The 12,890-nt window shown below is 44.1% G+C and overlaps 1 protein-coding gene and 1 long non-coding RNA gene across 2 annotated transcripts in view; one reads left to right on the plus strand and one right to left on the minus strand.

Annotated features, from left to right (window-relative positions):
• The window catches only part of SMTNL2 (smoothelin like 2), a 178,544-nt gene that overhangs the window by 105,354 nt on the left and 60,300 nt on the right, over window positions 1-12,890 (minus strand). The window lies entirely within an intron of this gene.
• LOC115456638 overlaps window positions 1-12,890 on the plus strand; it is a 35,299-nt gene that overhangs the window by 16,713 nt on the left and 5,696 nt on the right. The window lies entirely within an intron of this gene.

The raw sequence follows: 12,890 nt of genomic DNA on the forward strand, positions 1-12,890 counted from the left end.
ATGTGTGGGGAACACCCTGTACAGCAATATTTGTCAGCTTTTGAGGTATACCTGTGTCCCTTCTCCAATTGCGGAAGTTGGGCACAAGTATGGTGGTATACAGGTTCATGGATTCCCTACTCAGGTAGTGAGATCCCAGATCTCAAAAAGAGCATTTCTATCATGAAATTGCGAGTGAATGGCCTCTGTTCAATGACCAAATGTAATCAAGTGGCTATCACTTTCAGAGGAGTAATGGCTGTTACATACAGAACTTATTCCTTAGGAATTGATGCCTCAGGTAGAGACCCCGTTGGAAAATTCAAGATTGTTCCACCCCCAGCCCAACCAGAAAAGAATCCTTTGATGCCAACAAAGATCCCAGAAGTAAAGATTCCTTACCAGATTGTGCCAATTAATAATTCCAAAGATTTGATGGCATTAGAAACAGGATTTGGAGAAACAAACCTGTGGCTTGAATGGGCGCATTATACAACAAAGAGTTTGAATGTTTCTAATTGTTATTTTTGTGCCCATGCAAGAGCAGAACCAACTGTAGTTCCCTTTCCTTTGGATCTGAACAATGATCCAGATGGTTTTTGGTGTATGTTAGAGTTATTACAAATGAAAGATGATATCAACCAGACTTGTCAACATCTTAACGAACACCACCCCTACTTACCCCCTCGGCTGAGGGTTCCACCCGCATTCAGGATTCCACATCCTGCTACCAGATATCATACATGTCTGGAACGATATGGGGTGAAGAATACACGGTTTCTAGGAAATTTGACCAATTGTAATACAACCCTAGAAAAAGGGACTCTACGAAATCTAAATCTCACAGACTTTTCACAAGCTAGGGCAGACATATGGTGGTATTGTGGAACCCGTACTATCCACCATACACTTCACCGAAGTTGGACAGGCAGATGTGCCTTGGTCAAATTGGTAATTCCAATTGTAATAGCATCTTTGCTCCCTCCTCATAGCAGCTCTTCCTCACGAGTGAAGAGAAATGCAATGCCTGGATCTTTTGATGATCGGGTCTATATAGATGCAATTAGAGTTCCAAGAGGGGTTCCTGATGAGTTCAAAGCCAGAAACCAAATAGCTGCAGGATTTGAATCAGCTTTCTTTTGGTGGGCTACTATAAATAAGAATTTAGACTGGATCAATTATATATATTACAACCAGCAGAGATTTGTCAATTATACCCGGGATGCAGTTCAAGGAATTGCAGCGCAATTAGACGCCACTAGCCGGATGACGTTGGAAAACAGATTAGTGCTTGACCAACTTCTGGCAGCAGAGGGCGGAGTGTGCCGGAAAATAGGTACACAGTGTTGCACCTTTATCCCCAACAATACTGCTCCAGATGGATCAATCACCAGAGCTTTGGAAGGCTTAACCTCACTGTCACAAGAGTTGGCAGAGAACTCTGGTGTTGACACATCCTGGACTGGTTGGATGGATAGAGCTTTTGGTAAATGGAAGACATTTATCATTTCAGCAGCCACTACTATAATTATAGTGGTAGCAATTTTTGTATTAGTAGGATGTTGCATAATCCCTTGTGCTAGAGGCTTAGTAGAACGCTTAATTGAAACTGCAATAATGAAAAAGACAACAGCAGGACAATATGCCCTGTACGAAAATCTCCTTCCCAACACCACAGGAGATAACACATTGGACTATCTCCCTCTGAGAAGAACCAATCGCTATGCAACTGCTAGAGACACTAGAGAGATGTCTGCAACTGTATAATCAGGTAATAGCACACGGGGATACAATATAACCATATAAAGCTTTATAAGATGATGTGATACATGAGCAAAATGTCTACATAAGCAATGCACATCTATGCAAATGTATACTCAAGAAATAATCTGCATATAACCAAAGAATTTATGATTGATAACAATATATACTCACATAGGTAAGAATAAGTTAGAACCTGCATATTAATGGGTTGAATTAAAAATATTATTATAGTAATTATAAGTTTTTGTATAACCACAGATATAGATAAGAAGTATTGAAATAATTGAAGTGGTGCCAAGATGGTAATTTCAAACAAAAAAAAAACAAATTTGACTGTACCAGTTAACCGTAAGACTCAGAAAATTTGATGGCCTGATAGGATACCTTCTGGAATGGATGGTACCATGGTGTATTTACCCTGGTGTCACCCTATGGGATAGGGTGAAGAGGGGAATGTTAATATGAGGCCTAGCTTCAAACCTACCACTGGAATAGTGGTGGGCTAAGCTACATAGCCTAAAGCGACTGGAAAAGTACTGACTAGGCCAAATAACAAGCTAATGATGTCATATTTGAGAATCTGCAAAAAGCAGGTTTGAACAATGGGTCTTAACACAACCAGGTACAACTTTCTAATTGAATATAGCACCTATAATGAAATAAAAATGGGCAAAAGGAATAAAATGAGGTTTTTAAAGTGGGACTTATTTTCCATCAGATGGCACTGAGATCATAACATGTTATGAAAGGTATGACTAAAGAAAGATGTGAAACTGGTATCTTAACAGAAAGATATTTTGGTAAACGAAAAAAACTAAATGTTCCAAAAACATGTTGACTTTAACGGATATGGGGCAATCTCTTGAAATAGCTAGAACGGAAAGACAGATGGTACAGATGCGCATGTGGCCGGATACGAAAGTATGATCTCAGAAATTGAGAAATATTAGAAAAAAATGTTCCTCACAATTGACTTCTATTGAGAGCTGTGGGTATAAAAGAAGGGAAATTTTGGCTTAGTTTCGGAGTTCTCCCCAACGCTTGCTCAGACGGCAAGGCCCTGTGCGACTGAAACCAGAGTCTGTTTGATGTCTGTACTTAATTGAACAACTTGGTAAGATTAAAGTCTTCTTTCTGAAATTTATCTCTGTCTTTATTTCCAATAATTCTTTACCTGTCATTCTAACTTAAAACTAAGCCACATACAACTCACACACACTCTTTACACTAAGTTACATAGACAAAGATCTACCTAGATCCTGATAGATAGAAGACTATGGTCATGGACAGTATCCTAGACTTACGCCTTCTGGTATCTACACAAGAGACATATCACTGGGATGGAATATCAAAAGGATTTAGGCAGGCGGCCCACCACATAGTAGAATTTCTGGGGTACAAAGAGGGCCCTTAAATTTACACTTTGCTGTGTTTAAAGATAATCTCATTCTACTCAGCATATAAATGTAGATAATAACAACAAATATAACTGTAAAATTTCACATTGAAATTCCAAACCATTGCTAAGAAAATAGCAAAATGACTCTAGGGGGTTACATTTTTTGCCTTACCCTGCACATAAAATCCACCATTTAACATGATCTTTTTAATCCAAAAATAACCACCCGTCTATAAGGTCTGACCTATGAAACAATGAAATAACAGCAAATATTTTTGGTTGCACTGATCTGATGAAGGCAATACACAGTAACATTTGATGGTTAGTGACAAAAGTACTAGACTAGTCTTTAAAAAGGTTTCGCCTTCTGCAAGATGGCGTCCGTGAGAGGAGGTGTGTTGTGAAAGCTCTTGCTCCTCCACCGGCCTTCGCTTAGCTTTCTTTCATATTCCCTAATCTATGGGGAAAAGAAAGGAGAAGACAGGGGCTAAAGCCTCCTCTAGCCCAGGTAACATCCCAGCTATGCGACAGAAAACGATGGAGGCGTTTTGCGCTCTAACGCAAGGAGCACATTCACCGACCTTGGTTGGGTCTTCTGGATTTCCAGGAGACCTTAGCTTCGAGACGGCGTCTTTGAGCCCGCCTCAACAAACGCCGAGGCCCGCCGGAGGGATCATTCCTCTTGGAGAAGCGCTGCCTACATCGGTTACGCCTACAGGAGGCCCAGCGGGATCTTCCACGCCGGAAAATTTAATATCAGGACGAAGCCTGGATGAGGTTGTTTCCCCAGCTTCTCCTATCTTGGCAACTCCTGTGACGACCTCTGGCGGATTTTTGAGACCTGACGTGGTTACACTGGAAACCCTGTTGGATGCAATCCAGGCCCTTAGTTTGACTGTGCAACAATCCACTAACTCTTTTAAAGCTGAAGTGGCCGAAATTAAGTTGTAACATCAGGCGTTGGACGAGAGGGTGAAGATACAAGAAGAGAAAAGTGAGTTAAACAATTCTGAGATTAAGAAACTACAAGTATGTTCTGGAACATTATTGGTAGATACTGATAAGGTGCAGAAGAAGACTGAGTATCTAGAAAACCAGTTAAGACGGAATAACCTGAGATTTTTGAATTTCCCAAAGTCACCCATGATACCCGCAATAGAAATTTTGCGAAAATATTTTCTAGATGTTTTGGGAATACCAACAGATTTATTTCCTCCAATTGTAGAAGCGTATTATATAACGAGTTCAAAATTGCCTTCTGCCCCAACAGTATCACAAAATTTAACTGAATTATTGGAAACCTCGTTGGAGGTAATTACTGAACGTACGACTTTGTTGGTAACCTTCGCCTTTGAGTCTAATAGAAATAATGCTTTGAGGCTCTACTTCAGAAATATTTCCCAGCAATTTTTCGGGGCGAGGATACAAGTTTATCCGGATTTGAGTAGATCCACACAGAAACGGAGAAAAGAATTCCTGGCGCTGAGGTCACGGACTCTAGCACTAGGAGGAACTTTTATCCTAAAATTTTCCTGTAGATGTTTAATTTCTTTAAATTCAGTTAACTATGTGTCTTTGACCGGGTTAAATTGATGCAATTTATCTCTCTTAAGGAAAGTGACACAGTTGAGCGGTCCTTGACTGCTCCAACGGGTAGCTGAAACCGCTGGTTGGGAATGTGTTCTATCCTCTCATAATATTTCTATTTGCCTGTAACGGGATTATTCTCTTTCAAGTATTTCCTTATATCTTGAATCTATATTTGTGGACTAATTTAAAAGTCATTGTTTCTCATGTTATTTACTTAAGGATGTATATTTTATTATTTCACTTTCCTGGCATTTATTTAATGTAAATGTTCCTGTGAGACTGTCATTGAAAAGCCTCTGTTTCACTTATATATTCTGATATTTGTCAACGCGTTTGCTTATTTCCGATCTGAAGAACAAGGGTTACCTTCGAAAGTTAATCAAATGATGTGTTAAGTTAGTCCAATAAAAAAGGTATCATCTTATTTTCTTTTCTATGTTTTGATTTATTTCTACTGACTACCCTTTAGGAATGAAATCCCAAAAGAACAGCAAGCTATCAGCTCCCCACTCCTGAGGTTAGCCGGCACAGCGAGAACTATTAGCCCATGCCGGAGAAGGAAAAATATGTTCTATCATGAAAGCGACTTAATGAGGTCAAAGGGGAAAGAACCATCCACTTCAAAAGTCACAAACAAACGCCAGCTTGGAAACAGCTTCATTAGATCTTTCTGACCACCAGCGAGAAAGCACAATGCCAGCAAATTCAGTCAACGGAGAACATGCAAGCCTGAGCTGAGTGCCTGAACCGAGTCTCATCTTTTTCCATCTGATGAATCTGCTCTTCTGGGAAGAGGAAGCGAGCGGTGAGAAAACAGCATTGCCTCAGCTGAAGAAGGTCGTGCCTTGTGCTAGAACAGCTGCATGCATCCCCTCTGCCTTTTCCATAAACAGCAGAAACTGTGGCGAAACAGGGAATTTAAGCAGAACAAAGAGGAGGAAAAGTCCCTCACGCAAACGTGAGCAACATTTTGCTTGAATTACATCACTGATGGTTGCCGGTTTGACGGCGGTCGTATCATAGTGGCTTGCTTCTAAGGATAACACAGTGGTTCCACAGCGAGGATCCTGTTTTCTTCTCTTGTATGGTCTTGTTATCAAGAATGTAAGAGATCTATTTGACCCCTGAGGCAGGTCTTTGGTGCTGAAACACGGCCGTGTCGGGTCGTTTTTATGCTTGTTAGAATTAAAGAGTTATTTGACGTCCTCCTTGAGTCCTCCTCACTTTGTTGCTTGTTTCAAACAGGGAATTTATACATGTTTATATTTGGGGCAATATTCAAATGCCAGCCATGGTATTTAAATTGCCCAGGTGTATTCATAGCCACTATCCACAGGAGTGTCAGCACTGATTATACATATTCATTACTGACTGGTGCACTTCCAGGGTTACCATATTTTGTCTCCCAAAAAGGAGGACACATGCCCCGCCCCACCACACACACACCCTGCCCCTTCCACACCCCAGCCTGCCCCCCTTTCACGCCCTCGCTCCGCCCCCTGTCACATTTTCCCATCCCCCCTGTCACACATCCCGTCACCCCCTCTCCCCATCACCCCCCTCCTCTTACCTTACTACTGCCCTGGTAGTTCAGTGACCTCTTTGGGGCAGGAAAGAGCCCCCTCTTTCCTGCCCGGAGCACTGCCCTGCATGCATCCTTCCTGTTGGTGATCTTGGCGCCAATTCAAAATGGCTGCCGAGAGTTGAAGTCTCGCGAGGTCACGTCAACTCTCGGCGGCCATTTTGAATCGGCGCCAAGATCACCAACAGGAAGGATGCATGCAGGGCAGTGCTCCGGGCAGGAAAGAGGGGGCTCTTTCCTGCCCCGAAGGCGGAAGAGGTCACTAGACCACCAGGGCAGTAGTAACTAAGGGGAGGAGAGGCTAGCAATCTGCCCGTTTGTCCGGATTTCTGGACAAACGGGCAGATTGGAAAAAAGAGAACATGTCCAGGTAAATCCGGACATATGGTAACCCTATGCACTTCCAACTATGGGGTGAATGCTCAAAACTAATGTCAACTTTAAAAAGTGGGTAGCATCTGATTTGCACGCATGTTATTGTGCGCTGAATGCTCAAAGGGCTCGAGCGCGGGTGTTAACATGTGAGCTAAATATTACTACAAATTGTATTGAAATGCATTTAAATGAATGCTAAAGAGGTCAGTTAGGATTCATTGCCAATGCACATAAGGAAATGACGGCCCATAACCCTGAAAATGTACCGTCCGCTCAGAGACCCTTCTTTCCTGCCCGGCACTGCCACAGACCTCTTGCTCCCGGCGCTGCTTCAAAGTGGCTGCCAAGAGTTCAAGCAGTGACCTTGCAAGACTTCTGCCTCTTTCTTGCCCCAAAGAGGCCACTAGACCACCGGGGCATGACAATGAGGTACAGGAGGGGAGGACACCCTGAGACAGGCCCAAAAAGAGGACATGTCTGGGTAAAACTGGACATATGGTAATCATATTTTCAGGAGAAAATTTCTTGTCAGTTTTTCATGTTGCACTGCGGGGGGGGTGGGGGGTTGTCTTCTTTTGCAAGCGAAAAGAAGCCGGTGCAAGTCTAAGGGCTGCTCATGAGAACCAAGCATGTGCGTGAGTCCAAGCAGAATTAAAAGTGAAAGCAAACATTGGCACTTGTTTTTCTGCACTTATATAAGCCTTTCCAAAAAAAATGTAAGTGGAAACAATTTTGGAAAGGCTCATTATTTAAAAGTGCATAAGAACAGGGTGATACAGGAAATTAAAGCCTAGTAAGCCTGACTTCAGAGCCTGGCAAAAGAATGGAAACTATTATAAAGAATAAAATTACGGGATACAGTGAGCATGGGTTCAGCAAAGGGAAGTTTTGCCACACCAATTTGCTTCATTTCTTTAAAGACATGAATAAACATGTGGATAAAGGTGAGCCGGTTGATGTAGTATATCTAGATTTTTAGAAAGCTTTTGACAAAGTTCCTCATGAGAGACTCCTGAGAAAAAATTTAAAAGTCATGGGATAGGAGGCAATGTCTTTCTGTAGATTAGGAATTGGTTATTGGCCAGAAAACAGAGGGTAGGATTACATGACTGTTTTTCTCAATGGAGGAGAATGAATAGTGGAGTGCTGCAGGGATCTGTATTGGGACCAGTGGAACATATTTATAAATAATCTGGAAATCAAAACAACGAGTGAGGTGATTAAATTTGCAGATGACACAAAACTATTCAAAGTTGTCAAAACAAATGCAGATTGTGAAAAAATTGCAGGGAGACCTTGGAAGACTGGGAGATTGGGCATCCAAATGGCAGATGAAATTTAATATTGACAAATGCAAAGTGATGCACATCGGGAAGAATAATCTAGATCATAGTTACCTGATGCTGGGGTCCACTCAAGAAAAGACCTTGGTGCCGTTGTAAACAATACGCTGAAATCTTCTGCCCAGTGTGCGGTGGTGGCCAAAAAAAGAGTAAACACGATGCTAGGAATTATTAGGAAAGGGATGCAAAATACGAGCAAGAATATTATAATGTCTCTGTATCACACCATGGTGCAACCTCACCTTGAGTATAGTGTTCAATTCTGGTCACTGTATCTCAAAAAAGATATGGCAGAATTAGAAAAGGTTCAAAGAAGGATGACCAAAATGATAAAGGGGATGGAACTCCTCCCATATGAAGGAAGGTTAAAGAGGTTAGGGCTCCTCAGCTTGGAAAAGAGATGGCTGAGGAGGGGTATGATCAAGGTCTACAAAATCCTGAGTGGTGTAGATTGGGTAAAAGTGAATCAATTTTTCACTCTTTCAAAAACCACAAAGACTAGGGAACACTCAATGAAACTGATAGTTCCAGAGAATATGGTAACTGTGGTTAGCAGGGCCGCCGAGAGACTAGGCCGGGCCTGGGGCAACGCTGCCTCGCCTCCGACCTCACTGCTGCCGCCCCCCCCCCCCCCCGTCGCTCCCCCGCCACTGCAGTCCGCGGTCTCACCTGCCTGCCTCCATGGCTCCGGGCCCCCTTCATTCAAAGCGGCAGTCGCAGATCGTGTCTCTTCTGGACTTCCCTCCCTGTGTCCCGCCCTTGTCTGATGTAACTTCCGGTTTCCGCGAGGGCGGAACACAGGGAGGGAAGGCCAGAAGAGACGCGATCTGCGACTGCCGCTTCGAATGAAGGGGGCCCGGAGCCGAGGAGGCAGGCAGGTGATACCGGGGACTGCAGCGCCAGTAGCCTGACCCCGGTGCCGGGCCCCCCTTGGAGGTGATTAGCATACTGGGTTTAAAAAAGGTTTGGACAATTCCTGGTAGAAAAGTCCCTAGTGGGAAGCCACTGCTTGCCCCGGGATTAGTAGTATGGAATGTTGCTACTTTTTGGGTTTCTATCAGGTACGTATGACTTGGATTGGCCACTGCTGAAAGCTATTCTTATGTACATTCAGGAACACGTGGGATTTCCCTGTCCTCAGAGGACTTACCTATGGGATCCTTTTACTAAGCTGTGGTAAAAAGTGGCATGTGGTAGTTTGCATGCGTGAAATTGGCGCACGATGGGCTATTTTTTACTGCTGCTGGGAAAAAAGCTTTTTTTATGGGGCAGTAAATGGCCATGCGCTAAAATCAAAAGTAGCTCAACCATTTCTGCCTGATCCGTTACCTCCACCTACTGACTGAGCAGTAAGCTCACATGCTAATCACACAGTAATCATGCAGTGCACGGCAATATGGCTGCGCTGCTGATTACTGACAGGAACGTCTGCTCTATCCGGTGGTTGTGTCGATTTGGCACGCACTACCTGCACGTTAGCCCTACCGCTGCTTATTAAAATGGGAGCAATTCTATAAAGGGATGTCTAAATGTAGGCGTGACAAAAAGGCACATTCAGTGCCACTTCTATAACCGCATTAAGGCATGTCTAACCCACTATAAAATAATAATACAAAACCGCTTTGGTGTGCCAAAACTTAGACGTGAAAGCTTATGCCAGGTTGATGGCAGGCGTAAGCTAGAACTCCTTAATGTGCCTTGCAATGTGTGCATCTGGTACTTTTCTATAAGATATGCACATTGCTAGCCTGAATGCCCAAGACATGCCCATGCTCTGCCCACTGGTACAGACCATTTGCTATTATGCACCATGGGGAGAATTCTATACATGACACTCAAAAATCAGTGCTGGAAAAAATTAGTGTTAAGCAATATTCTGTAAAGGGCACTCCGGGATAAATGATCTTTGTAGAACAGTGCTTAGAACTGATTCTTGCGCCTAAAGTTATGTGCCGGTAATTTAGGCCAGCTGAAACCTGGTGTAAATGCCGGCACTCAATTCATGACATATTGGCACGTAAATGATGATATTCTATAAAACTGCATGCAAATTTTCAGAATGCACCCGGACCTGCCCATGCCTCTCCCCTTTTGAGTTGTGCACTATCATGCTTATTTTCGAAAGAGAAGGACGCCTATTTTTCGACACAAATCGGGAGATGGGCGTCCTTCTTGCAAGGTCGTCCAAATCGGCATAATCGAAAGCCGATTTTTTGACACCCTCGACTGCTTTCCGTCGTGGGGATGACTAAAGTTCACGGGGGCGTGTCGGCAGGGTGGGGATGACCAAAGTTCACGGGGGCGTGTCGGCAGGGTAGCAAAGGCGGGACTGGGGCGTGATTAGGAGATGATCGTCCTCGGCCGATAATAGAAAAAAGAAGGGCGTCCCTGACGAGCACTTGGCCAACTTTACTTGGTCCATTTTTTTTCACAACCAAGCCTCAAAAAGGTGCCCAAACTGACCAGATGACCACTGGAGGGAATCGAGGATGACCTCCCCTTACTCCCCCAGTGGTCACTAACCCCCTCCCATCATAAAAAACAAGTTTTAAAATACTTTTTTGCCAGCCTTTATGCCAGCCTCAGTTGCTATACTCAGGTCCATTGCAGCAGTATACAGGTCCCTGGAGCAGTTGTAGTGGGTGCAGTGTACTTCAGGCAGGCGGACCTGGGGGGGGGGGGGGGTTGGGGGGGCTCAGCACCCAAGGTAAGGGAGCTATGCACCTGGGAGCAATTTCTGAAGTCCACTGCAGTGCCCCCTAGGGTGCCCGGTTGGTGTCCTGGCATGTGAGGGGGACCAGTGCACTACAAATGCTGGCTCCTCCCACGACCAAAGGGCTTGGATTTGGACGTTTTTGAGATAGACGTCTTTGGTTTCCATTATCAGCGAAAACCGAGGACGACCATCTCTAAGGTCGACCTAAATGCCAAGATTTGGGCGTCCCCGACCGTATCATCGAAACAAAAGATGGACGTCCATAATACGTCGATAATACGTGTTGCCCCGCCCCTTCGTGGCACCGTCCTTAGAGTTGGGCGCCCTTAGAGATGGTCGTCCCCGTTCGAAAATGCCCCGCCACGGGATTTAGGCACTTAATAGTGTGCAAGCTGACGCATGTGCAAATCCAAATTAGTGCCAATTAAGTGCAGTTATTAAGGCTCATAAATAGTTTGTTAACTAATTTAGTTGCACATGCACCTTGGTTCCATGACGAAATTTCAGCGCTGATTTTTTGGTGCCACATATAGAATCCAGGGGTATGTGACTAGTGTTCTAGTTGTACAGATCTATGCATGTAGATGTCGATTTGTGACATCATTCATGTACATAAGTGCACCTGTTCTATAAGGGGCCCTTTTACTAAGCCGTGGTAGGCTCTACGCGCGTGCAGCACGCGCCCAAATGAGACTACCGCCAGCTCAGCATGCCCCCCCCCCCCCCCCCGGTGGTAATTTCAGATTTGGTGCATGCCCATAACACCTGAATGAATTAATTATTTATTTCCTCCCACACGCACCATTTGCAGCGGTAATCAGCAGTTGGCACGCGCCGACCGGTCACTGCATATGTAGCCTGTGAGTCTTTACCGCTAGATCAATGGGTGGCATTAAGGGCTCAGGCCGGTTTTAGACAGCGCTGGTTTCAGTTTTACCGCATGCCCTTTTCCCGCCACATTAAAAAAATCCCTTCTTTGCAGACGCGGTAAAAATTGGTCTAGCGTGCACCTAATGCATGCGCCTACACTGCCGCAGGTCACTTTTTATCGCGGCTTAGTAAAAGGGCCCCTCAATTAGTACATGCAGTTGGAGTCTATAATTAGATTAGAATCCCTTTTTAAATTTGCCCTTCATGTTTGTACCTGAGGCAATGGAGGGTTACGTGTCTTACCCAAGATCATATGCAGTTCAGTATGATATTTTTTTGACAACAATACATTTTATGGTCTTATTCTCTCACTTCTCATAACTAAGCTGGATGACTGCAATATTGTGCATACGCTGGCCTTACATAATCTTTACTGAAAAAGTTGCAGGACTATGCGGAATGTGGCTATTAGATTTTTCTCTCATGCGAAGAAATCCAATCGTGTCACTGCACTGTTTAGAAAGAATCATTGGTTGCCTGTTATGCAAAGAATTATTTATAAATTTGCATTTCTTACTTTCAAAGTGTTTAAAATGGGCTCCCCAGATTACCTAGCTGCTCTCACTATACCCCGTCATGGGTTCTCCAGTCTATTAATGATTATCATCTGATCCTCCCTGGACCAAAATGAGCAAGATTGGAATGTGCAAGGCATTCCACTTTCTATTTCTTGGTCCCCGCCAACTGGAATAACTTGCCGTTGACTCTTCGTGGTATCCCCTCATTGAAAAAATTTTAAATTGCACTAAAGACATGGCTTTTTGGGCAGGTATTTGGCACTGACCAGTGAGGCAGGTGAGGGCCTTCCCTCTGGCTAACAGCTTTCCTGTGATTTTAGTTATTTATTGATGAAATGTCTGTTTTCTTTCTTTTCTTCTATCAATGGGTGGCAGAGCTGGTGGTTGGGAGGTGGGGCTAGTGCTGGGCAGACTTATACGGTCTGTGCCTGGGCTGGTGGTTGGGCGGCAGCGATAGTGCTGGGCAGACTTATACGGTCTGTGCCAGAGCTGGTGGTGGGAGGCGGGGTTGGTGGTTGGGAGGCGGGGATAGGGCTGGCCAGACTTATACGGTCTGTGCCCTGAAGAGGACAGTACAAATAAAAAAGTAGAACATATGAATTTATCTTCTTGGGCAGACTGGATGGACCGTGCAGGTCTTTTTCTGCCGTCATCTACTATGTTTACTATCATATGGTTTGGATGTCTGCATGTT

Source organism: Microcaecilia unicolor, chromosome 13, assembly GCF_901765095.1.
Source record: "Microcaecilia unicolor chromosome 13, aMicUni1.1, whole genome shotgun sequence".
NCBI lineage: Eukaryota > Metazoa > Chordata > Amphibia > Gymnophiona > Siphonopidae > Microcaecilia > Microcaecilia unicolor.